The sequence below is a fragment of the Cnephaeus nilssonii genome (assembly GCF_951640355.1).
Source record: "Cnephaeus nilssonii genome assembly, chromosome: 24".
NCBI classification, from domain to species: Eukaryota; Metazoa; Chordata; class Mammalia; order Chiroptera; family Vespertilionidae; genus Cnephaeus; species Cnephaeus nilssonii.
In genome coordinates this window covers 3,182,825-3,208,477 of record NC_137095.1, presented here as the reverse complement: position 1 = coordinate 3,208,477, position 25,653 = coordinate 3,182,825, and the positions used below count along the sequence as shown (strand labels likewise).

Below are 25,653 nucleotides of genomic sequence, written 5' to 3'. Positions count from 1 at the left end.
AAACATTGTGGGAAATAAATGAGCCAAAGCGAGGCTGCTGTGAGCTCACTGGGCATTCAGAGGAAAGGAGGCCTTGAGCGCAGATTCAGGGGTTAGGCCAGGATGAGCTGCCACTGCTCATTGCTACCCTGGTTGCAGGTTTCATGGGATCCCTGAAAATCTTAGGAGAGCCGGGAAGCGTGGTTCAGTGGTTGAGTGTTAACCTATGACCCTGCAGGTCTCTGATCAAGTCCTGGTCAGGACATATGCTCAGGTGGTGGACTGGATTCATATTGTGGTGCATGCAGGAGGCAGCGTATCAGTGATTCTCTCTCATCATTCATCTTTCTCTCTATCCCCCTCACTTACTGAAATAAAAATATAGTTTTGAATGTATATTTTAAGACAATTACACTTACATCAAAGTTTAAAAAATGATTAAAACTTGCCACCTTCCATTATTTTACTATTTTATCATGAATTTCTTGAGTATATTTGTACCTAGTGCATCAGCATGTTTGTAATAAAATATAATGATGTGCTACTGAAATATCCTAGCATGCCCATGTTCAGTGCCAACATTTTGCCATTTTGAAACTAATCATGATGAGAGTATTTACCACCCCTCCACATCTATTCATTATGCTAGTACTCCATGAAGCAATTTTCCGTTATCCAACCCTGGCCAAACATTTGGGTAGTTTTTTGTTTACCCCTCACCTTTACGCTGTGGGTTACTGCGCACACTCCATAGGATATCATTCATTTTCAAAAAAGTCTAGAGCAGCCGGGCTGGTGTGGCTCAGCGGTTGAGCATCGACCTATGAACCAACAGGTCATGGTTCGATTTCCGATCAGGGCACATGCCCGGGTTGCAGGCTAGATCCCGAGTGGGAGTCGTGCAAAAGGCAACCAATGATTCTCTCATCATTGATGTTTCTCTCTCTCCCCCTTTACCTTCCTTTCTGAAATCAATAAAAATTTATTTTAAAAAAGAAGAACGGGACAATGGGACGGGGGAGACAGAGAGGCAGAGAGCCAGAGGGAGTGGTTCGCGCACCTGCGGGAGGCTCTTATCGCATCAGCATCTTCCTCTGCAGCATCTGCAGGATGTTGGCCAACTGCTGGTGATAGTCTAGAGTCACCTGCATAACCAGGGCCCACTGGGCCACTTCCTCTACCTGCAGGGAAGGGGATGTTACTCCCTGGAGGCGGGACATGAGCCCAGGGACCAGGCCTTGCAGGGAGGCCCTGTCCGCCTCGGCTCATTTAATGTCACAGGAGCTGGTGAGCATCACGCAGGTCCAGGTGTATAGAGTTAGCGATGCCGGCCGTGCATGTGCTCATGGAGTTCTGATTGTAAATGTGCTTTAACTAAATCAAATGCTGACTATCCCACGGAGAGGATATTCTCAGGAGATTTTCTTTTATGCTATAAAATTCATTGATCTGAGAGTGTCGGCCTGCTGACCAACGTGTCCCGGGTTCAATTCCAGTCAAAGTCACGTGTCTTGCTTGCAGGCTCCTCCCTGACTGGGCCGTGGTCTGTGCAACCGCAGGAGGCAACCAATCAACATTTCTCTCACATGGATGTTTCTCTCTGTCTCTCCCTCTCTCTTCCATTCTCTCTAAAAATTAATGGGAAAATATCCTCGGGCACGGATTAACCAAAAATAAATAAATAAATAAAATAATGTCTCTTTAATAAAATAAAAATAAAGTTCATCATCCATGTGGAAACAGAGATGCAGCTTTTCCTATGACAAGGGAAAGTGACACTGAGCGGATGAGCGGCTCCCTCACTGACGTGTCTCTTGGGGTCCTTTCTGCTCAAGTCCAGTCAGGAGACTAAGTACATCCTGCTCTTCTCAGACAAGAGGGACCTAGGGCAGCGCCCCCTGTAGGTTCTTGCCGCTATGACAGCCTTCCCTGAGACAAACAGCTGAAAGGAATAAACTCTAAAGATGGTGGCATCTCTCTTTCCCACCATCCACACATTTGTAAAAGCAGTGACCAAACATCAGTGGATATAAAACAATCACATCAGCCAGGCCGGCATGGCTCAGTGGTTGAGCATCGACCTAGGAACCAGGTAGTCAGGGTTCGATTCCTGGTCCGGGCACATGCCCGTGGTTCGGGCTTGCTCTCCAGTGTGGGGTGTGCAGGAGGCAGCCGATCCATAATTCTCTCATCATTGATGTTTCTCCCCTCTCCCTTCCTCTCTGAAATTTAACCTTTTGATTTTATTAAAAAAATGAAAAGGTTAAAAAAATCAAAAGGCCATGTCCCCTAAGGAAGCCTTGGAGATGCATCATTTGGGGGAGAGGAGTCTCCAGCAGGCCCGCCAGCTGCCCAGGTTCCCCACCTGTCCTAGGACCTGCCACGGAAAAGAGGGGCTCACAGAGCTCATTTCTGGGGGCTGCAGAGGCAATCCCTCTGGCTGGAGGTGCTGGGGCCCCAGCATGAATCCCACACACTCCAGATCCAAACAAAGACACAAAACAAGATCAATCTTGTTTTGTGTTTTTGTTTTTTTGAAAAGGAGATTAGAGGAGACAACAGAAAGGCCTAAATTTAAGAAATGAAGCAAGTAAAAAACTGGGAGACGAGCAAGACAAGAGAGAAAAAAAATCAAAAGCATAGTGAAGATAAAGAAAAGAGAAGGGGAATAGAGTAGGATCAGGGAAGAGGAAATTAGATATATGAATAAACCAACAGAGACTAGAATAAAAACACACCAATAAATCAGATAAAGTAGATTTATTATTTAAAAGGAGGAAAAATGAAATGAAATAGAAAACCTAAATTGGGTAAAAGATGAAAAACGGGAATAAGAGAAGTGAGAAAGAAAAAGGTGCAAAAAAGATAAAAGTAAAAACAATAATAAATTTTTTAAATAATTAAAATGAAAAGGTGAAGTGTCATTCACTTTAGCTGAGTTTTAGTGCCCCATGGCTGCTGGTGTAGGACCCCACACTTCTGTTCTGTCTGCTAATCCTGGGCTTCCTGTTAGGTATTGAGGTGCTGGCCCCTGTCAGTCACTGTCTTTTGGCTTTTAGCTCCCCGTTTGAAGCTGCAAGAGATACATAGGTCCTCTGCTTGTGTCTGTATGCACAGGCCATGGGTGCAAGCAGGCAGGGCCAATCTGCCCTCTTTGCCTGTCCTCTGGCTGTCAGTCTGAATGACTCAAGCATCTGTTTCTGACAGGGCTTTAGGTGGAGATGGTGCTGATTTTCTTTCAGGGAATAAGATGGGTGTTATTTCCTCACCCAGAGTTGCTCCTCCATGTGTGTTCCAAAATATTGCTCTGGCCTTGGTTGGTCAGAGATTCTTATATATATACCAATGAGGTTAGCTGGCAACCTGGAGTTTTTATCAGTCTGGTTGCAAAAATAGCAGGACAGCGCAGTCCCTCTTCCTATAAAGACACTGAAGGCTCTTTGGGTCTACTCAGACCCATAAGCATGGTCTTTGCCTCTTTTTCTTCTGTTAAGCTCAAAATGCAGGGTGTGGCAGGAAGTATCTCCTGCCTGAGCCTACTGGGAGGGGCCAGCTCTTCTGGGGAGAAATGGGCACTTAGGTTTGGAAGCTTAAGTATGTCACACTTCTAGCAATATATCCCAAAAAATCAGAAACACCAATCCGAAAGCATATATGCACCCCTATGTTCATAGCAGCACGATGGTAGTTATAAGAGCTACGATTTGGAAACAGCCTAAATGCCCATCAGCAGATGAGTCGATTAAAAACCTGTGGTACATCTACACAACGGAATATTATGCTGCTGTAAAAAAGAAGGAAATCTTATTATTTGCAACAGCATGAATGGACCTAGACAGCATTATGCTAAGGGAAATAAAGCCATCAGAGAAAGATAAATGCCACATGATCTCACTCATTTGTGCAATATAATGAACATAAACTGATGCACAAAAATAGAGCCGGTGTCATAGAAGCATTGAACAGACCATCCAAACTGAGAGGGAAGGCATAGGAGGGGAAGGTGTCAAAGATCAACCGAAGGACTTGTATGCTTGCATATGAGCATAACCAGTTGACCTAGACAGAAGAAGGGTGAGGGCATGTACTGTTGGGTAGGAGCAGGTAGGGAGAGGTCAAGGGCGGGGCTGTGGGGGAGACGAGACTTATGTAATAATTTAAAAATAAAGAATTTAAAGTTAAAAAAAAAAAGTCCCAATGCAGGACTCTTGGCCATGTCTCCCCGCCCTGCTTTCCTCCTCAGCCTCTCCTCAGGCATCTTAAGGCTGTGCCTCTCTCCCTGCTCCAAAGCCCCAGGTGCGTGTTTGCAATAGAAAAGTCCCGTGTTCTGGGTTTAGAGAATAAAAGCAAAGACAGAACAAAACCGAAACAATGAAACTGCTCTCTGCTCTCCCCAGCCCCACGCTGTTTGGGCCCCTTTCATGGGGCAGCCTTTTGGGCCTGTTGCCTCTGGTCCAGTTTCCCCAGCAGCCATCTGCCCTGTGGCTTTTCCTTTATGCAGTTGGATGTTACCCACCTCGTGAAGGGACACAGCTTTGGTGCAACACAGCTTTCTCCTCACCCTCTTGACCCACTGGCTTGCTGTCCCTCGAAAGCCCACTTCCCAGTTCTTGCCATTCTCCTCTGCCCTTCCTTGTTGTAAATGGTCTGCTGAGCTGCATCTAATTTGTTAATACCAAGTGGATGTTCTTTGATTTACTTGTATTTTCAATCAGGCTCAGGACGATGCACAATACTACTGCCTAATCGGCCACCATTTATTTATTTTTTACCACTTTCTGATCCTTGCTGTTAAAACCTGCCAGAGTGACTTCCATACAGCCTGCAAATGCACAGGGCATGCTCCCTGTAGGCTCCCACCTGGAGCCTGCCAGCCCTTCACAGAATTCTTCAGTGAAGTCCCCACTGACCAAAGCTAGTTTCACCTTCCCCCATACTGCTGTTACCAGTCACAGGTATCCTGGTCCATTCTTTGTGGACTGTCCTCCTCTAGATGCCAGTTCCCAAGAACAGGGGACTCTCAATTTACAGCATCTGAAACAGTTGGGCTCAACAGTATCCACAGCTTCGGTCTTTACATGTGTCCCTATGCCCACCACGGCTGCTGACCGTCCATCCAACCTGATTCAAGTCCTCATCCCTACAGCCTTCCCTCAGCCCACCCACTCCAGGAACCTGGCCCATGAGGTGGTAGGAACACCTTCACAGGCATCCGAACTCTCTGCCCGTCAACAACACCCTCCAGCAACACACTATTCCCCAGAATCCAGGAACTATCACCTAATTTCAGGTCTTCTATGCACAGGAAAAACTTAGGGAGGGGGCACACCAACTACAACTCAACATCCGAACGTGGAATTTTATTGAGACCAAGCCTCTCCTTCTGGAAATGCTTCTACCAGATACAGAAGAATTTTCTCACCATTGAAAATACACAGCACCATTTCCTGTAGCATCCATGCTACCTCCAGGACTGTCTAGGTAAGGGGATGGAGAGAGGAGTGCTTTATTTTTGATAAAATTAAAGTGCAAAATAACCCCTAAAATGGAAAAAAAGAGACTTAAACATCAGTGGGTCTCAGGGGTGTGAGTGAGTTGGCTGGAGGCAGTACTCTCTAAAGGTGAACTGATTTGGGGGTCCAAAGTATGAAGAGGCTTCCCCCAGATACAGAAGCAGGTTCATTTGCAGCAGGCAGGTGCCTAGCGGGTGGGGAGAAGCAGTCTGGATGGAGATAGAAGAGCCCTGGCCAGCACATCTCAGGCAGACACAGAACCCAAATCCCTCCCAGGGCCTTGACTGGGCCTCCTCTCTTCCAAACCCTGGGAAGGACACAGTGTGCCCAGCTACAGTGGGAACATCCCAGGCAAAGGCAGGGAAGAGTGAGGAAAGGGGGGCTGTGCAGGCAGAGGCCCCAGCTCAGGGCACCAGGGTGAATGTTTGGATTTTTTGGTAATCCTCATCTGAGGATATTTTGAGAGAGAGTACTTGGGAAGCGGGAGAAGAAGAGAGATATTGAGAGAGACATCAATATGAGAGAGAGAAAAAATTAGATGCCTCCCACATCCCCATATGTGCTGGGATCAATCATGCAAACTGGAACCACAAATTCAAACAGCCTTTCTTTCAAGGCCTTGGCTAGCAACGCACTATAAGCCAATATTGGCCAAAGAGCAATTTTCTAGTATTATGCTGTCCCTCCTAAAGCATAGAAAGATTGGGATTCAAACAATATCTGTTAATTCTATGAAGATAGATCATAATTGTGCTTGACAATCATCCCTGGAAGTGAAAATAACCAAAACAGTTCAGGTAGTAAAGAGAAATATCTTTACTGAAAAAAATAATAAACCACAACAGAGTACAGTAAGCAATTTGCAGGCTGGTGAGTTAGAAAGTAAAACAGTTCATAAAAGCATAATTCAATAAAAAAATCTCTTCAACTACAAATGTATCAGGTAGTAGATCTGGGCATGTCCTTCAAGACTCACTTGTACTGGAAACAGATGAGGAATATAGTACACTGCATGTTCCATTAAAAGGGTTTAAATTCAGAAAAATAGGTCCCAAACAGTCGCATTCAGTGTTGTTACTCTAAGTGAATAAAATAAAACATTCCCTGCACATTTAACACTTCTCTCCAATGTGAACTCTCAGATGTGTAATAAGACTAGATTTTTGGCGAAAAGACTTCCCACATTCAGTACACTCATATGGCTTCTCTCCAGTGTGACCCCTCTGATTAATGAGTGTACTTCTTGCACTGAAGGCCTTTCCACATTCACTACACTCATATGGCTTATCTCCAGTGTGGACTTTGAGATGTTTAATAAGGTTAGATTTTTGACTAAAAGACTTACCACATTCAGTACACCCATCTGGCTTCTCTCCAGTGTGACCTCTCTGGTGTTCAATTAATGTACTTCTTTCACTGAAGGACGTCCCACATTCACTACACTCATATGGCTTCTCTCCACTGTGAACTCTCTGGTAATGAATGTGTATCTCTTGCACTGAAGGATTTCCCGCATTCAGTACACTCATATGACTTCTCTCCAGTGTGAACTCTCCGGTGATTAATGAGTATACTTCTTGCACTGAAGGACTTCCCTCATTCACTACACTCATATGGCTTCTCTCCAGTGTGGACTTTCAGATGTTTAATAAGGTTAGATTTTTGGCTAAAAGGCTTCCCACATTCAGTACACTCATATGGCTTCTCTCCAATGTGAACTCTCTGATGTTTAATGAGTGTACTTCTTTCACTGAAGAAATTCCCACATTCACTACACTCATATGGCTTCTCTCCAGTGTGTACTCTCTGGTGTTTAATAAGGTAAGATTTTTGGCTAAAATACTTCCCACATTCACTACAGTCATATGGCTTCTCTCCAGTGTGTACTTTGCAATGTATAATAAGGTTAGATTTTTGGCTAAAAGATTTCCCACATTCAGTACACTCATATGGCTTCTCTCCACTGTGACCTCTCTGGTGATTAATGAGTTTACTTCTTGCACTGAAGGACTTCCCACATTCACTACAGTCATATGGCTTCTCTGCAGTGTGGACTTTCAGATGTTTAATGAGGTTAGATTTTTGGCTAAAAGGCTTCCCACATTCACTACACTCATATGGCTTCTCTCCAGTGTGTATTCTCTGGTGTTTAATAAGGTGAGATTTTTGGCTAAAAGGCTTCCCACATTCAGTACACTCATATGGCTTCTCTCCAGTGTGAACTCTCTGGTGATTAATGAGTGTACTTCTTTCACTGAAGGACTTCCCACATTCAGTACACTCATATGGCTTCTCTCCAGTGTGTACTCTCTGGTGTTTAATAAGGTAAGATTTGTGGCTAAAAGACTTCCCACATTCACTACAGTCATATGGCTTCTCTCCAGTGTGTACTTTGCAATGTATAATAAGGTTAGATTTTTGGCTAAAAGATTTCCCACATTCAGTACACTCATATGGCTTCTCTCCAGTGTGAACTCTCTGGTGATTAATGAGTTTACTTCTTGCACTGAAGGACTTCCCACATTCACTACAGTCATATGGCTTCTCTCCAGTGTGGACTTTCAGATGTTTAATGAGGTTAGATTTTTGGCTAAAAGGCTTCCCACATTCACTACACTCATATGGCTTCTCTCCAGTGTGTATTCTCTGGTGTTTAATAAGGTGAGATTTTTGGCTAAAAGGCTTCCCACATTCAGTACACTCATATTGCTTCTCTCCACTGTGACCTCTCCGGTGTTTAATTAATGTACGTCTTTGACTGAAGGACTTCCCACATTCAGTACACTCATATGGCTTCTCTCCAGTGTGGACTTTCAGATGTTCAATGAGGTTAGATTTTTGGCTAAAAGACTTCCCACATTCACTACAGTCATATGGCTTCTCTCCAGTGTGTACTTTGCGATGCATAATAAGGTTATATTTTTGGCTAAAAGATTTCCCACATTCAGTACACTCATATGGCTTCTCTCCACTGTGACCTCTCTGGTGTTTAATTAATATACCTCTTTGACTGAAGGACTTCCCACATTCAGTACACTCATATGGCTTCTCTCCAGTGTGAACTCTCTGGTGATTAATGAGTGTACTTCTTGCACTGAAGGACTTCCCACATTCACTACACTCATATGGCTTCTCTCCAGTATGGACTTTCAGATGTTTAATGAATGTACTTCTTTCACTGAAGGACTTCCCACATTCAGTACACTCATATGGCTTCTCTCCAGTGTGAACTCTCCAGTGTTTAACTAATGTATTTCTTTCACTGAACGGCTTCCCACATTCACTACACTCATACATCTCTTCTCCAGGGTGAACTCTCTTATGTCCAGTGAGGTTAAGGAATCGTCTAAACACTTTCCTACATTTCTTACACTCATAAATCACTTCTCCAGAAAATTCACCCTGACACTGAACAACTTTAAGGATGTGGCTCGTAGCATTTTCACAGGCACCCCACTGGTGATGACTTTTACAATCAAGAAATTCCTGTGAAATCTCGCTGCCAAAATGTAGCTCCTCGGTGTTGAGTGTGGCCTGATGCTGGGGAAGCTCTGAGTTGTATCGCAAATCTTCCCCAACCTCCCTGTGGGTTGAAGGCAACACTGATAAGTAGAAGCTGCACTTGCTCACATAGGATGCCCTGTCCATAGCTTGTTTCCAGGGCTCCGCTCCACATTCATTCTTCTGTTGCTGGTGAGGGTTTGCACTGAAACAGAAGTCTACAACACATGCATCAGTACAGAAGGCTTTTTGCTCAAAGCATGCTGAATGTGACTCAGTCAGGTGCAAAATATCTTTTAACAAAGAGAAACACCACTTACACAGAAGGATCTTCTGGGTGGCTAGAGCTGTCTTAGAAGCCCTGTCCTGTGACTCTCCTTGTATAGATACACTCTGATCAGAACAGACCACCTCATCATCCATTTTATGCCAACAACCTGAAAAGTGAGAAAGGGTGAGGAAATGAATGTTGAATGTGGTGACAGTGGGAAATCCCACTGCAAAAGTGTGTTACACATCACACGTTGGTTCCATGAAAATATCTGAAAATAAGAGATGTGCAGGAAGGATTAATAAGAGGCTCTTGTGACTCTTTGGGCTAATGAAGATCACAACACAGAGAGGCCTCTCCAGAAATATGACATAAACAAGGCAAGCACCACAAGGATTAGAATATGAATCTCCAGCTAAACCTTCAACTAACAGCATTCAGCAGGACTTGCCTGCTGAAGACGAGTGTGAGCTGTGCAAGAGGTTACTTCCATCTTACTCCAAGTAAAATTCAATAAAGGAGTAGTTGGTTTCAAAGAATACTTAGCACATATGTGCTTCTCTTAATATATGTGCAAGTCAATGTTGCAGAATACTGCGTAGGCACCAGTGCAGAGGAACAGGTGAAGAGAGAAACACAGCTTGCTATACTATTCAGGGAAGAAAATATTAGAAACTTCTGAATGAGGGTCTTACAAAAACAGCACATGGTTCATGTAGGTACAGGCTGCCACAAAGAACCCTTACCTAGAGAAAGAGGGCAGAAGTTGAAGCCATGCATGTGGACACTGTCAGCCTCCCATGAAAAGGAAGTGAAAGCTGGGACCCATTAAGCTCACTGCAAGACGCCTCACTCCCTGACACTTCCTGTACTTTTGGAGATTACGGGTGTTAGGGTTGTTTGTGGAGTCCTTTGCTCAGGGCTCCCCATCCAGCTCATCCCTGGCAGCCACAGCACTTTTGACAGGACAGTGGGGGACATTAGCAGACACCATGTTCTGCCTGTGGGAGAGAGAAAGCTATGGCTGAGCCATAAAGGAAGAGAGGTCATCACCGCAGGACACTGGGAGAATGTGAAGGTCTTACCTACAGATGACACAAGTGCAAACACTTCCAGCATCACCTCGCAGTACAGAAGTCTCTGAGCCTCATCAAGGAGCCCCCACTCCTCCTGAGAGAAGGCAATGGCCACGTCCTCAAAGTTCACATCCTGTCATAATGGGGACAGTACAACCATGATCAGATTCACTCCTAACATTATAAGTCTATCCTACTACCCACCCTCCACACGCATCTGCTCTTTCCACTCTACACATCAGAGAAAATACCAGCCCTTCATCCCATGAAACCCACTGTCTTCTTATTTTCCTGCTGATATTTTTCTTCCAACAACAATTAAGGCAGTTGAGCAGATAGAAGATACCTGAGCTCTGGACCTCCCATGTACGCCACACTGCCTCTTATCAATACAGTGGGTGTCCATATATAGGTTAGAGATATGTTGGCCATAAAGAGAGTGTGAGTGATTTGATACTGTTTTCTCAGGAAATAGCATTGTAGTCCCTCAGATTGTTCCTCTAAGACACCAAACACATGGCATCACACTTCACCCTCTTGATCCCAATCCCAATGTGCTGAGGCCATTGCTTTGTACTACTCGCTGAACATAGTTCCTTGAACAACACTTCTCTCACACAGCTTCATTCCTGGAGGTACAACTTCAAATGAAATGCAAATATGCCATAATGTGGATAAATTATTTCCTAATCACCTTCTTTTCCAAAATTATAGTTTACCACCTCCATAATCTATTTCTCTCTTACCCTTTTTCCTTACCCGTGCCAGTGGAGGTTTACAAGCATGGATAACACTGATTAATGCTATGTCATTCTTTTCAACCAGTGTGTTACAACCAACAACAAAAGACAGGTGGTTAGTTAAACAGCACCTAAGCTCTTAACCTAGAAAGTAGCACCCAAACTCCTCTCTTTACAGGCAATTACCCTAAAGTTCACCTTATTGTTACATCCAGGGACCACCAGAAACAGACTCTTCCTTCATTCACTCTATGTCAATGTCATGGTGCTGTGACCATGAATTCACCTTCCCTCTCCAAGTGCACATCACTCTTTCTACCACACCTCTCTCAAACCTGCACTTCCACAGGCCCAGCCCCCATACTCATCTTCAGGCCTTTTAGTTATTACTCAGCATGTGTGGTCAGAGTACGGTTTCCATATTGAATCAGGATCAAGCACTACCCACACTCTGATAATCCACACTCATAGAGGCAGCCTTGATTCCTGCTACATAGGCCTCTCTCCATGACAGTTTATTTCCTTCAACCTCAACTATTAAGAACAATCAGATCTCAGATATCCATAGCCCACCTCCTGTGATGCTGCACTTGATGTCCCTTCACTAGTCACAGCCAACAACTCTCACTTAACCTTCACTCAAGTCCCAGCCCCAATGGCCCTCTGCACCATGCCCAGTGAGTCTCATAGATGAACACTCAAGCCTCTTAGATAATCCACAAGACTGACTGCAACTCCCCACAGCCAGGCCACAACAAGAGTCACAAGAAAATCCTGGTGAGAGTTTAGAAAAGTTGATATGTACCAGCCTCAGTCTCATCTTGCTTGAATTACTCTTTGGCCTCCAATTAATCTCAGGTCCACTCATCTTTTAAAGGCTTTGGCCACTGCTAAACGATTATCTCTCCCCCACACTCTACAGGACAACTTCTGCCCCTAAGCTGTGTTGTGACACCCCCTTCTCACAAACAGTGGCCCCAGAAAAAAGCCATTCCTCAGGCTCACACTGTCCCTTCTGAAGTACTACTACCATTAACAACCTGACCATGATTCCCTGTATTAAAGTGATATACTGTTCTAGATGATGTGTCTCATTTTGTTGAGCATAGACCCATGCACTGGTGTGAGGTCACATGCCTGGTTTGTGGGCTGGATCTACAGTAGAGATTGTGCAGGTGGCAACCAATCCCTATTTTTCTCATCCCTGTTGCTCTGTCTATCTCTCCTCTCCCCACCCCATCCTTTCTACATCTAAAATCAATAAAAATATAGATGTACTTTAAAAAACATACCTGTAGGTTCCTGATTTGGCTCCCTCTTTACTCCAAGCCTTTGCACATTCTGGAACCTGTGTTTGGAGGACTACACACTCACTAAACTGGTTGCCAAAAATAAGGTCCACTCCATGAAGCCCTCCTCCTGGCCTTAGGAGTCTGGGCTCAATGTCTGTTCAAAGTCCCCAGGTCCCCGGGATACAAGAGCGGCTGACAGTCCCAGGACTCTACTATCTCAGAGGCCACAAGAGGGTGAGGCCCTGAAATAAGCTCCACAAACCCGTACACCTGATCGATTCTGCATTTGCAGGAGTTTGTGGAAAGATAATGGTCTGTTGGGAGCCTGGCAACCACCAGGCTCTATGGGCTCAGGCTGCCCAGGACCCTTGCCCAGCCCAGAGGCCAGGTGCCCTCCAGATGCCTGTGTTATCTCGGGGCTCAGTCCTCAGTGCTCACTCTTGAACATTATCTTATCATTTACAGGGCTTCCCCTTCCTGTCCACAGCTGCTGTCCTCTGTCTTCTACTCTGTTCTTCCTGTGAGGAATGTCAGGAAAAGTTAGAAAATGTCCCTCTTTTTTTTCCACAACCATATATGGTCCAAGCGTTCTGAGAAAGAACGAAAACTCCTCACGCAAAACCACACCTCATCTCTTTGTTGCCTTTAGATCCCAAACAGGCCCGGATTTCCGAATCCTCCCAGCTCTGCCTCACCATCACGTCCTCACAAGGTGGCACTGCAGCCTTCCACCCTCTTCCCCCATCACCCACGTGTCACCCACCAGGGACTCACCATTCTGGACGCTGGGACCTGGGCGGCAGGACCTGAGCGGCGCCGGTCCCCAGGCTGGAGGGTTCAGGGGGGTCAGGCTGCGGGAACGCTGTGAGCAGAGAGGCGTCTGGGAGGCACAGGGACCCCGATCTCGGTCTGTTGGGGCTCCAGGGGCCTCAGACACACCCTGCATCGCAGGCAGCGGCCTCCCAGGCCTCCTCCTACTCAGTCCAGTGCCCTGAAGCCTGTGACTCTGTGAACAACAGACCTAAAACTTTAAAATGGCCACCGCGAGGAGGAAGGCGGAAGTCCCGCCCTAACCGGATGCGCAGACACCAAAGTCCCTTTAGCTCCGCCCACACTGGTGCAGTGCGTTCTGGGTAATGTAGTTTTCTCAGCAGCCGAGCAGGGCTAGAAACCCAGCCATAGAGTTAGGTGAATAAAAGTGTTGTGGCAGAGAGAGTGATGGCTGGGGAGGGACAAGATGCGTCCACTGGCTTGGCGAACTGCAAAAGACGGACAGATCTCCTAGGGCAGTGGTTCCCAACCTTCCTAATGCCGCGACCCTTTAATACAGTTCCTCACGTTGTGGTGACCCCCAACCGTGAAATTATTTTCGTTGCTACTTCCTAACTGTGATTTTGCTTCTGTTAATGAATCGTAATGTAAATATCTGTGTTTTCCGATGGTCTTAGGCTCTACAGGGTCGCCTAAGACCATCAGAAAGTATAACCATGCCCAGACATAACCAGCCTAGAACAGCTCTGCCTCAGGTTCCCCTAAGGTATGTGAGGTCTTGACTTCATGCAGAAAAGATTTCACACCATGAGTTCAGAAGATTTTGAGGGTACATTTATTAAAGCTGGGGACGATGAAAGGAAGGAGATTTCTTAGCTGCTGAATTATCTGCCTATTGTTTAAATCATTAATTCATTTAAAAAATTGGCAACATTTGCCCTAGCCGGCTTGGCTCAGTGGCTAGAGCGTCAGCCTGCGGACCGAAGGGACCCAGGTTCGATTCCAGCCGAGGGCACATGCCTGGGTTGAGGGCTTGATCCCCAGTCCGGGGGGGGGGGGGTGCAGGAGGCAGCCCATCAAATGATTCTCTCTCATCATTGATGTTTCTATCTCTTCTTCTCCCTTCCTCTCTGAAATCAATAAAGAAATATAAATTTTTTAAAAAATTGGCAAAATTTTCTGACCAGACTTTTCAACCAAAGAGATAAAGGCGGTGTAAATCAATGCATAAAGAAATGCTTATCATAAAACTGTCTTAAGGGAATGGGTTTAAAACAAAACAAGTTAACACTATACTGATTTTCTGGTCTGCAATTTAAAAATACTAAATAGCCGAAACCGGTTTGGCTCAGTGGATAGAGCTTCGGCCTGGGGACTAAAAGGTCCCAGGTTCGATTCCGGTCAAGGGCATGTACCTTGGTTGCGGGCACATCCCCAGTAGGGGGTGTGCAAGAGGCAGCTGATCGGTGTTTCTCTCTCATAGATGTTTCTAACTCTCTATCCCTCTCTCCTCCTCTCTGTAAAAAATCAATAAAATATATTTAAAAAATAAATAAATAAAAAATAAAAATACTAAATATTGCATGAGCTCACAGGGATAAATAAAAACTAGAATTTTCATCATTGTGGGTATCTGGAAAGGCAAAGAGAATAACCATTTTAGTTCAAAGTTCTGCATGTCTTAAAAAGTAAAATCCTCACCTACAGTACAACAGTTAGAGAAGGAAAACATACATTTACATAAAGAACTGAACCCAATATTCCCTGAAAATTTATTTATAATACCCCAAACCTGGAAATAACAAAAACCATAGTCAGATCAATAGACAAAGTGGTTATTGACAGACCACAGTACTACTCAGCAATAAAAAATAATAAACTTTTCACATAAGAATGAGAGTTCAATCACAAAATAACTGTGTAGCATGAAAGAGTTCAATATTTGTTAAGGTTTACACAAATTATAGTGTTTATAATATTATGAAAAATATTCATGAAAAGGGTCTCATAGACCCCCTTAAGTGTTCTTATAATTAGTGAGAAAAATAAACCATTCCCTGCACATTTATGGCTTTTCTCCAGTGTGAACTCTGCGTTGTTTAGTGAGGGCAGCCCTTTCCCTGAAATGCTTCCCACATTGACTACACTCATATGGCGTTTCTCCAGTGTGAACTCTGTGGTGTCTAGTGAAATTAGACCTTTGTCTGAAATGTTTACCATATTCACTACACTCATATGGCTTTTCTCCAGTGTGAACTCTGTGGTGTACAGTGAGGTCAGACCTTTGAATGAAGGACTTCCCACATTCACTGCACTTATACTGCTTTTCTCTAATGTGAACTCTGTTGTGTGTGTTTTTTTAAAATATATTTTATTAATTGTTTACAGAGAGGAAGAGAGAGGGATAGACAGTTAGAAACATCGATGAGAGAGAAACATCGATCAGCTGCCTCTTGCACACCCCCTACTGGGGATGTGCCCGCAGCCAAGGTACATGCCCTTGACCGGAATCGAACCTGGGACCCTTGAGTCCGCAGGCCGACGCTCTATCCACTGAACCAAACCGGTTTCGGCAACTCTGTTGTGTTTAATGAGAGCACGGCTTTCTCTGAAGACCTTCCCACAATCAGTACACTCACAGGGCTTTTCTACAGTGTGAACTCTCCCATGTTGTAGGTGGTTAAAGTTTTGTCTGAAGACTTTCCCACATTTATTAGACTCATTAATCATATCTCCAGAGCAGAGACCTTTCTGATAAGCAACTTTCTGTTTCTGGCTGGCAGCTGTTTCACATGCAACCCACTGGTGATGTCTTTTTCCACGGAGACATTCCTGTGAACTCTCATTGTTACTGTGTGGCTCCTCAGTGTTAAGAGTGACCTGAGGCTGGAGAAGCCCTGTGGTGGCTGGGGAGTCCACCCCAACCTCACTACTAGCTTCAGGCACCCCAGAGAAGTAGAACCAGCAAGTTGTCACACAAGAAGCACTCTCCATATCTTCTTTCCAGGGCTTCTCTCCACAGGCATCCTTCTGCTGCTGGTGAGGGTTTGCACTGAAACACAAGTCTCTCACACATGCATCACTTAAGAACACATTCTTCTCAAAGTATGCCACTTGTAACTCAGTCAGGTGCAAAATATCTTTTAACACCGAGAAGCACGGCTTACACAGATGGGTCCTCTGGGTGGCTGCAGCTGTCTTGGAAACCCTGACCTGAGAGTCTCCTACAGATACACTGTGCTCAGAATAGGCCTCCCCATCATCCATTTTATGCCAAGGACCTGAAAACAGAGAATGATGTGGAAATGAATGCTGACTGTGGTGACAGAGGGAAGTCCCTTTATAAAACTGTTTTGCACATAATACATTGGTCTCATGCAACTGTCTGAAAATAGAAGACCTGAAAGATGAACTAATAAGATGCAACTGTGAAGTTCTTGATCACTGAAGATCACAAAACAAGAGAGACTTCAACAGAAATAGAGCCAAAACCTGGCAAGCACCACACGGAAGAGAAGCGGACTGTCCAGCTCATTCTGCTGCTAACAGCATTCAGTAGATATTCTCTGCTGGTGACATGGGCAAGCTGTGCAGAAGGTTGGTTACAAGTAAAATTCAATAAACAAGTAGCTGGTGTTGGAGGGGTATTTGAGCATGTATGTGCTCCTTATAACACTTGCATAGGTCCATGTAGTAGTATACTGCAGAAAGAGATGTGCAGAGGAATAGGTGATGTAAAAAGGACACAAAGGCGAAGGTAGACAATGCTAGGAAGTCACCAATGAAATAACAAGTCAGCAAAGTGTCAAGTGTGGAAAAGAAAGGTACAAATGAGATGTGGCCATTGGAACCTGCACCAAACACTGTTGTACAGGAGCAGGTTCCTGGTATAATCTGAACACCATCCTTATGTCACACTTCCCCTCAGTTGCTACTCAGCCGGGCTAAGCATCCTTTAGGACCATCCTGTACGTTCACCCTGGAGAAACCCAGGGTTCTCCCTGCACCTTCTGTTCTAGAAGTATGAACAAACTAAATATTCTGAGTATCAATGAAAAGACAACAGAGGTGAGCAGCTATCACTTGCCCATAGCATTCAGCCTGCAATGGTATCCAGGGAAGGTATACTTCAAACAATGATTGGAGGGTCTTACAAGAACAGCCCCTGGTTCATGTATATAAAGAAGATAACTGACAAAGGGTCTTTATCGACAAGAAAGGTGTAGAATGGGAAGCCTTGGATCTGGATGGAGTCACCCTCCCTGGAGTGGAAGAGCAGGAGGGACCCATTAAGCAGTCTGTAAGACTGCTGACACCCAGACACTTCCTGCAGTTTCTGAGGCAACTGGTGTCAGGGAGGTTCATGGAGTCTATTGCTCAGGGCTCTCTGCACAGCTCAGCACTGGCAGCCACAGCCCATTTGACAAGACAGTGGGGGAATATACCTGAGCCCATGGTCTGTCTTGGAGAGAGAGAGTGCTAAGTCTGGAGAATAAATAAAGAGTGGGCATCACCTCAGGACACTAGGAGAGATGTGAGGGTCTTACCTACGAATGATACAAGTGCAAACACTTCCAGCGTCACATCACAGTACAGACGTCTCTGAGCCTCATCAAGGATCTCCCACTCCTCCTGAGAGAAGGCAATGGCCACGTCCTCAAAGTTCATATCCTGTCATAATGGGCACAGAACATCCCATGATAAGATTCTCTCTTGAGATTCCAAGTCTGCCATACTACCCACCCTGCACATGCATATGCTCCCCTACTCCCCACATTAGAGAAGAAAGCAGCCCTTGGTCCCATTAAAGTCAATCACTCCTTATATTCTTACTGATGCTGTGTCTTCACACAACAATAAAGGCAGAGGAACAGATACAAGTTACCTGTGCCCTCATCCTCAAATAGGAGTCACAGTGCCCACTTTAAATAATAGTTGGTGTCAGGAACATAGGGTAGGAGGAGATGTTGCACATAATGGGAATGTGATGGATTTGACTCTGGTCTTGTCACGCAATACCCATGTTGTCCTCCAAATTGTCCCTCCAAGACACCAAACAACATAGCAATGCCCATTGCACTTCTGACTCCAATCCCAGTTTGCTGAGGCCATCACTCTGCATTACCCGCTGTCCATAGTTCTGTGATCCACACTTGTCTCACACAGCTTCATTCCCAGAGGCACAACTTCACTGGTAACATAAATGAGCCATGATGAGGACAGGGTGTTTTCTAATCAGCTTCTTTCCGAAAATTGTAGTTCACCACCTCTGTAATACAGTTCTCTCTCACCCTTCTTTCTTCTCCTTTTCCCATGTCGGTGGGGATTTTCAAGTGCAGGTGACCCTGATGTATGCTGTCTCATTCCTAGTGTTCACTGGGTCAGCCCTCAACAAGAAATGGCAGGTGGGCACATATATGGCCTCTAAGCTCTACACTTGTCATGTAGCATCACAGCAAACCATCCTGTTAGAAATTATCCTAAAATTCCCCATATCATATCATAAAGACACCATCAGAAATGGACTCCCCTTTCATTCATTTGTACGTCATTGTTAGTGTCCAGCCGCTTTGCTTTTAGTCCCAGGGACCACACTGATGTCATCATCCCCTGTGTGTGACTGTGCAGCTCAGCCCGGGTTCCCCACCTGCCACACTGACATAGAGGGCACCTCCCATCCTGTTCTCTGGGTCACTGCATGCTCTGCCCTCAAGAGAACCTTGGCTGCTTGTCCTCACAGGTCCCTAGGCTGTGCTGGTGCTCAGATGTGTGCTAATTCAACTGGAGACCTTCCGGATGTCCTTCTGGACAAAGCTGGGGGTTTGGCTGGCCTGCAAACAACACACAAATCGCCCTCAGCCCCTGGCCCTGGGCGACTACACGCCCCCAGCAGGTACCCTCAACCCAATGGGTGCGTGACCAGCCTGCAAATGGTCCTCAGCCCCTAGCCTGGTCCGGCCATGACCCCCATCGGAGACCCTTATCCCGATGGGGGCGTGGCTGGCCTGCATACTGCCCCAGTTCCTCACTCAGTCTGGCACCACCCCAAGTGGGTACCCCCACCCCAATGGGGACATGGCCGGCTTACAAACCACCCCAGGCCCCTCTCCCAGGCCGCCCCCGCACCCCAAGTGAACCCTTACCCTGAACCAGGACCTCCTGCAGGGCAGATCAGCCGGCCCTGACCCATGCACCAAGCCCCTATCTATACTAATAAAAAGGTAGTATGCTAGTTAGACCAGGAGACATTCCGGACATCCTTCCAGACAAAGCCATGGTGGCGGGGCTAAGGCAGAGGCAGGAGGGGTGATCAGGCCAGGAGGGGAGGGCATTTGCAGGTGATCAGGCACGCGGGGGGGGGGGCCAGTTGGCTGACAGCGGGGGGCAGTTGGGGGCAAGCAGGCTGGCAGGGGGACAGTTGGGGGCAATCAGGTCAGCAGGGGGACAGTTGGGGGCAAGCAGGCCAGCAGGGGTGGAAGTTGGGGGTGAGCAGGCAGGCGGGAGGCGGGGGCAGTTGGGGGTGAACAGGCCGGCAGGGAGGGCCAGTTGAGGGCGAGAAGGTCAGCGGGGCTGAATTGTTAGGAGCGAGCAGGTCAGCAAGCAGAGTGGTTAGGGACGATCAGGCAGGCAGGCAGGTGAGCGGTTAGGAGCCATCGGTCCTGGATTGCGAGAGGGATATCCTACTGCCGGTTTAGTCCTGATCCCACAGGGGATCCCAGATTGGAGAGGGTGCAGGCCAGGCTGAGAGACATCCTCCACCCGCATACAGAAAATTCATGCACTTGGGCCACTAGTATATATACACTGAGTGCCCAGGTAATTATGATTTCTGAATGCATAATAATCTGGCCACTCAGTATATATCCTATATAATAATCCTATATAATAAAAGGTTAATATGCAAATTGTCACCTTGACCAGGAGTTCAACCAGCAGGCATGCTGGCCAACTGCCCATGTCCCCTCCTCCTGGTCAGGCTGGCCGGACCCGCCCCATGATTGAATTCATGCACCAGGGGTCTTATATATATACACACTGAGTGGCCAGATTATTATGCATTCAGAGATCATAATAATCTGTCCACTGTGTGTGTGTGTGTCTATATATATATGTATATATATATAGAGAGAGCAGTGATGGGCAACCTTTTGAGCTTGGTGTGTCAAACTTCGCCAAAAAACTGAACATAACTGGGGTAGTGTGACACATTGAGGAAAAAACTAACTCCAAGACTCTAGTCGCAAATGTTTCATCCTCAGGAGCAGCAAAAGTTTCATCTTCGGCATGTGGCCGCGTGTCATCAGAAATGGCTATGCGTGTCAGTGCTGACACGCGTGTCATAGGTTCACCATCACTGATATACATACATATATATATATATATAGAGAGAGAGAGAGAGAGAGAGAGATCTATTTTTTGTTCCATTAATTTTATACATTCTAGTAATTGATATATATATATTAGGACTTCGGGTTATGTCGGAGATCTGTTCCTATGGTGCGACATAATGCCATTTTCGCTGTAAGTCAAAACCCACCTACATAAGCACCTACGTCACTCACATGGCACACATACACAGCAGAAATTAAGTGAAATAGTAAAAAAAATTTTAAAGAAAAATAACAACTCCTGACCTTTACTTGTGGTAAATAAATAATAAAAAGCACAAAGCTCATACGTACATATAAGGGTAAATACTGGATAATCCTTACCTTTACTACTGTTGTTGGCTTGCACACTGGACGTAGCAAAGTGGGGAGACAGGCTTACACTAGGCTGCTGAGAGGAGGAGATTTGAGAGGCAGAACCTGCAGAAGATGCATGTGATACTGGGTCAGGTGAGTCCGGAGAGGCAGAACCTGCAGAAGGTGCTGGAGATCCTGGGTCAGGTGAGACCGGAGATGTAGAACCTGCAGAAGATGCATGTGAAACTGGATCACGTGAGTCCGGAGAGGCAGAACCTGCAGAAGGTGCTGGAGATCCTGGGTCAGGTGAGTCTGGAGAAGCATATGAGGTAGAGGGTATGGGATCTGTTGCAGGCCTCTCCACCTTCGTAAAATAACATTCGAGGCTAGTCTGGAAGGATACCTTTTAACACCGAGAAGCACGCCTTACACAGATGGGTGTTCTCAGTGGCTGCAGCTGTCTTGGAAGCCCTGACCTGAGAATCTCCTACAGATACACTGAGTTCAGAGTAGGCCTCCACATCATCCTTTTTATGCCAAGGACCTGAAAACAGAGGAATGATTTGCAAACACAAATGTGAACTTTCAGCATGTAGAGATGAATACATAGTGTGTTTATCCAAAAGTGTATGTGGTTTGAAATGGACAACATAATGTCCGGAAATCACTTTCTGTCCAATGTTGGCTTATTACTTATTGCGGCCCGTGTCCTTAAAGGAAAGGCCACGTGACTTTGTGCATTTAATTTTCAGCGTAGTGCCTCGATTATTGGTGAGGGCAAAGGTAAGTTTGAAGAGGAGACCTTTGCTCTGCTTCTGTGACCAATATGAATCATGTTCTCTGTTCACAGTATGTACTACATAAGCCTCAGCAATGTTTAGGGAACCTGCTCTCCATGTCCTGCAAAGGAGACATGTGCCGGGGAGTATGACATTTCATAGGCTGGTGTCATTTGTTGTCAGTCTCTGAAGTGGAACCACAATTAGGACAGAAAAACTGTTTAAATAGTGAGTGAGAAAGCCTGCAGTAAATTAGATGATAAGTGTCTCTTCTGAACATAAGGCACAGATGTTCTGGGGCCTGTGGCTTGTGTGGCCTTTATGTGCAGACATTCTCAGGACCTCCAAAACTGTTCCGTGTAGCTGACGTCATTGGCAGAATAATCTAATGGTATTGTGTATTCCCTGGCCCCTCCAGGGTGTTCACATAATGTAGTTGCTCAACAGGCAAGAAGGCAAAGGTAGAGGAAGGATAACCCTGCAATCTGTCCCAGGATGTCTTTTGTATGTAGTCAGCATTCCTATCGAATTTGATGGCAATACTTTGGGTTTTTTTTACATACTTTTATGATTTCAGAGAGAGAGAGACAGAGAGAGAGAGAGAGAGAGAGAGAGAGAGAGAGAGAGAGAGAGAGAGAGAGAGAAAGAGAGAGAGAGATCAATGAGAGAGAATAATTGATCAGCTCCCTCCTGCATGCCCAACTCTGGGGATCCAGCCCACAACCTGGGCATGTGCCCTGACCTGGAATCAAACTAGTGGCTTTCCGTTAATGTGATCACGCCCGAGGAAATGAGGCACAGTGGCCATGGAGAGTTTATATTTTGTGTTCTTCTTTATTAATTATTGTATTATTTTAAGTAGCAACAACTTTAAACCTACTTTGCCACACCCTGTATTTACCTCCAGTCCTTTTGTAATCTTTCTGCCTCCAGCTCTCTATGCAGGCATTTATTTACCTTCCTATACAATAGAGTAGTTCACATTTTTCATAATTTTATTGGTACTAAAAGGTGTATTCTCTTTAAGAAACACTGGCTTCCTTCGTGCTACACAGATATTTTGATATTCGACACTAATGTTTATGTAAATATTTATTTCCAGGAAATATTGTATTCTATGGGTAACCACTTTAACTATTGAGCAGCTTATGGTTTCAGTTATTTCTTTGTTTGGGGTTTTATAAATGAAACAGTTGGGAATATTGTGTTGAGTTCTTTCTACAGGTGTATGTGTTACTTACCAAACTGTTCCAGTGTCAGTGAATGTGTTATATTTTAACATCTGGGGAACTGTGATCTAAAATGGTCAATCACTGTGCCTCCCGACACACCCACAGTAATGCAAATTCCATTTTTCTGCAACCCTGCCAGCACATGTGAAGGTTCATGTTTTTAAATATGAGCCCTATCAGCGAGTATCGTTAACTTGCTTTTGTTTTCATTCCATTTCTGTAAAAATGTTTGATGGTGATCATTTCTTATGCATTTCTCTACCTTGTCTTTATCTCCTTTGTTAAATTATCTGCTCAGGATTTTTGTCTACTGTAAAGTTAATTCATTATCCTAACCAATAGGAGGATAGTGCAGCCTCTAACACATATGTTTGAATTTCACTCATTCCTCAATGACTCTAGTGACTTCTTTGCCATATGGAATTCTTGCTTTTGAATTCTAAAAACAATATACTTTTTCTCAATATTTACCCTATGTACTATTTATAGCCCACTTGTGCCATACACTTAAAAGTTTCATCTGCATTGTTAACATCCTCCACCAGTGTTCTTTAAGTCTAAGCATTTAATAATACATTAAGTGAAGTCTAGGTGAGCAGTAGTTGACAATTTCACCATATTCAAACTGTCAAAATGATGGCATTGAACATGGACATAAGTTTTTCAGTAGTACATCATTATATTTTACTAGTGACCAGGTACATGGATGCGTGCACATTGAAATTAAATTAATCTGAAAGTGTGTGGTGGGGCGGGACTTGGTGAGATGGGCCCCACACTCCCTAGTGCCAACCTCTCAGAGTCCCTCCTTGGCCGGTGGTGCCGAGGCTTGAAGGGCCTCTGTGTAATGGGTGGGGTCCCTCAGCCACTGGTTTGACTCCAGGGCAGGGCACATGCCTTCCTGAATCCCCTGAAGTGGTCGTGCAGGAGGTAGATGATTGCTGTTTCTCTCCTTCTCCCTTTCAAAACGAGGGCCAGGCCTGTGGAGATTGGGCTGAAACAGGCTCTCCGACATCCCCCGAGGTGTCCTGGATTTCGAGAGGGCAGTTCTTGGGTGACACACCCAGGATCAGGCTCCCTCCTCTCTGGTTCTGGGGTGCGGTACCTGGGAACCACTGCTGTCAGGTAACCACAACTCATTGGGCAGATTTTTAGCATACTGATACAGTGGCAATGAATGTGTTCAAGAACATTCATAATTAAACAGCTGAATTATTGGAAACGTGTTTTAAACATTTTTTAAAGTTTGATATATGTGTAATTGATTTAAAACAAGCTTTAATATATATAGACAGACAGAGAGAGAGAGAGAGAGAGAGAGAGAGAGAGAGAGAGAGAGAGAGACAGGCCCAGTGTATGAATTCGTGCATGCATCATCATCTTCTTCTCCTTCACCGTCTTCATCATCCATGTCAGGAACCAAGTAGTACTGTAAAGGGATTGGTCAAGCAAAACCGGTTTGGCTCAGTGGATAGAGCGTCGGTCTCTGGACTGAAAGGTCCCAGGTTCGATTCCGGTCAAGGGCATGTACATTGGTTGCGGGCACATCCCCGGCAGGGGTTGTGCAAGAGGCAGCTGGTCGATGTTTCTCTCTCATCCATGTTTCTAGCTCTCTGTCCCTCTCCTTTCCTCTCTGTAAATAATCAGTTATATATATATATAAAGGTTTTGGTCAAATGTCATCTTTGATGACTTCTCCTAACTCATCTGCACCTGCATCCCTGCATCAGAATGGTCAGTAAACCAGGTAAAGAATCGCTCTAGTTCCTCATGCTGTCTCTTCCTGCTGGCTTTATTCTGTCTTTGACTTGAACATTTCATCAAATCCTTTTTATATTTCCATTTGATTTCAGTGGACTTTGTCAATGGATCACCACTCTCATTCAGATGAAACTCTTTGGAGAGAACTTTATTTTCAAAGTAAGGATTTTCATCAAAATAAAAATCTATTCTCTAACCTATTTTCATATCTTTAAATTCTCTCACTTCAACTCTTGTCAAATAATGCAGCGCCTCTTCATTCTCTTCCCCAAGCAGTGCAGACACTTGTGGATGGTTGACAAACGTTGGTACCCCAAAATTAGGGATTTTGGCCATCAATTCTGACCTCTACTGAAAAAATGGTTGGCGGAGTTTGTTATATTTCTGTTCTACTTTCAAAATCTCCTCACTGGCTTGTTCATTAAGTCTGTCTATATCATTTTGTACTTCATCAATATGTCCAATCGCTTCTTGCTGTTCTTTTTTTCCCTTCGGCACTACCAGAGGGGTCGGCTTCTTCTCCTGCTTGGGGGCTGGAACCAGTTTAGGTTTCTCTGTTTGAGGTGGGAGCTAGGACTGGCGTTTGGGGCCATGCTGTGAGGCAAGTCCTAGGATCTGATCAATGGGAAGTTGCCAGGCTCAAAGGCGTGCTGAGCACTCACTTTTTCAATTTTTCAAATGAATGTAGGATTTAACCAATAGGAGGGCAGTTCAGCATCTAAGACATCTCTATTCACTTCACCCATTCCTTAAGGACTCAATTGGTTTCTTTTCCATTTGGAACTACACAGTATGTTTTGAATACTGGAAGGAAAATTGTTTTTCTCACATTTTATCTTATGCACAATTTAATGCCCAGTTGCATGATACACTTTTAAGTTAGATCTGTGTTTATAACCTTCTCCACTATTTATTCCTGGTGGTAAATACTCTCATCATGATTAGTTTCAAAATGACATAATGTTGGCACTGAACATGGGCCTGCTAGGATATTTCAGTGGCACATCATTATATTTTATTACAAACATGCTGATGCATTAGGTACAAATATAC

The 25,653-nt window shown here is 45.0% G+C and overlaps 2 pseudogenes across 2 annotated transcripts in view; one reads left to right on the top strand and one right to left on the bottom strand.

Annotated features, from left to right (window-relative positions):
- The window catches only part of LOC307094820 (protein SET-like), a 671,772-nt pseudogene that overhangs the window by 290,020 nt on the left and 356,099 nt on the right, over positions 1-25,653 (top strand). The gene's annotated exons all lie outside the window — the stretch shown is intronic.
- On the bottom strand, positions 1,053-25,193 carry LOC307095017 (protein SET-like; annotated as a pseudogene). The gene is made up of 3 exons: positions 24,497-25,193; positions 24,212-24,268; positions 1,053-1,160 (listed from the first exon to the last, which is right to left on the bottom strand). The product of its transcript is annotated as a protein SET-like (transcript).